The 2,081-nt window shown below is 33.2% G+C and overlaps 1 long non-coding RNA gene across 1 annotated transcript in view; it reads left to right on the forward strand.

The window, feature by feature from the left end:
- The window catches only part of LOC128249670 (uncharacterized), a 48,690-nt gene extending 46,811 nt beyond the window's left edge, over positions 1 to 1,879 (forward strand). The window contains exon 2 of the long non-coding RNA XR_008265784.1: positions 1,768 to 1,879. This is a non-coding gene — a long non-coding RNA (uncharacterized LOC128249670). The remainder of the gene's footprint in view (positions 1 to 1,767) is intronic.
- Positions 1,880 to 2,081: the final 202 nt, after the last annotated feature.

Here is a 2,081-nt window from a genome sequence, read left to right on the forward strand (position 1 = left end):
TATATATATATATATATATATATATGTACTTACATACATATATGTGTGAGTGTTTGTGTGTGTGTTTGAGTCTCTGTGTGTGTTTAAGAATGTATGTATACGTACTTATACCTACGTAGTGACATTCTAATACACATTCCACAGACACACATGGCGCACATATAAATAATTAAAAATACATTACATCGGATTTAGTCAACTAACTTGAAATGCAGTGTGGTTTCAGCTTTTAAACATTTGTCAGAATTTCCACTTCAAAGACACAAAACCCAACAAGAACCAGCAATACAACAAACAAGTAAAAAAAATCTGTTATGTTTATTTCTAGGTGAAATAAAGTTTCCTTGATTCGGCAATTTAATTTGGTTAACAAATTTGTGTGTTATTGAAGTATGTACACCTGACATACTATCAGCTTTTGTACTTTTAGAAGTTTTTTAATTACTTCTACGTTGATTAGTCTAACTAATGCATCATTCATCTGTTTTTGAGATCGGATGTAGTTTATATAATAATCGACGCCCCCGTCTTAGTGATCGTGTGGAGGAGAAATTAAATGGGCAGCTATTTCAAACTTCAGTTCCATCATGGAGGGAAATATAATATGTTGCTTCGTTTATGTTTTTGATATTTAAAAAATTTTGCGTTTCGTTGTTTTTGTTTTCTATGATAATGTTGTTGTTTAGCGCGTCGTCGAGCAGAGCTTTATGATCGAAGGCATTCCAGGCATCATATATTTCCAGGAGGATCTGGGGCTACTTAATTTCAAGGGAGGTTTCCAATTTTTCAGACGCTTGGTTGAATGTTGACGATTTGGTTACTTTAGTGATTTGAATAACCGTCGAAAAAACTGTCTTATTGACACGACATAGGAAATCTGATATATATATATAAACATAGATACACACCCATACACACACATACATATGTATACATATACGTGTGTATGTGTGATGGCCGTGCATATATGCGCGTGCGTATGTATGTATATATCTGTATTTCTATATATATAGAATTGATTAGAATTCGGATGTCACAATTATTTGATGAATGAGGAGTAACAAAGATATATTCATGAAAATTATCCGGTAGAAAATAACTGATTCTTGTCTGCAAGAATTTTGATTTGCATAACATGAATTAAGGAATCAACGTTATGTGTTTTGGAATATACAGACAATTTAAACTGCATTTAGAAAAGGGTTTTGCGCCTGATGAGGTTGAAGTCAGTTATATACAGGCTCCGTCGTTTGGGCCACAGCAGTGTTTTCTCTTGTCTTATTTTCTAAAGTTATTATGATGGCCTCTGTCCTACTCTTCTTTTCTACACTCAATACCCCTGTTGTGTACAGCACTTCTGGCCACACGCTTATCACTATTCCCAAATTATTTTTCTCAGAACGCGGCCTTATCATATGTCTCCGTGTGGGCTTCATTTAAAAAGTTCAATAAAAACATTAATGGCACCAATTTCACTGATCCATGAGAGAACAAAGTCTTTGAACAAGTTTTAGGAAGCGAAATTCGAATTAATTCCTGAATTCAAATTTTATCTAACAGCACTCAATTTTGAATTCGTTCAGATTTTAGAAAATTAATTTTCGCTCTAAGTTCAAATTTTGTTTTCATATCTTCGGTTTGAAATTATAATTTTAAAAACATGTGGTGAAAATTTAACTCGAAATGTAACCTGATATTTTAACGTTTCATTTGCGCATAACAGCATAATCTATCAAATACTTAATGTTTCTCTTCTTTTTATTACAGATTGCTTAATATTTCATCGGAATCGTATGTGTGAAGTCGGAAGAAAATACTGCTGAAAGATCTTTCCTACTTTCTTATAAAACCATGACTATTAAAATGATTTGAAACTGTTTGTTGTTTACGATGTGTTTGTTATTTGCGATTATTTCGATTCCGAAGTCACCCTAAATGCATAGCGTTCTGAATTCAAATTACGATAAGGTCGACTTTGCCATTTATCCTTTCAGGACCTATGAGTACCAATCAAGCATTAGGATGATGTAATCGTCTAGAGCCCCTTCTTCCAATAAAAATCTCAAGGCCATGCACCAATA

Source organism: Octopus bimaculoides, chromosome 17 (assembly GCF_001194135.2).
Source record: "Octopus bimaculoides isolate UCB-OBI-ISO-001 chromosome 17, ASM119413v2, whole genome shotgun sequence".
NCBI lineage: Eukaryota > Metazoa > Mollusca > Cephalopoda > Octopoda > Octopodidae > Octopus > Octopus bimaculoides.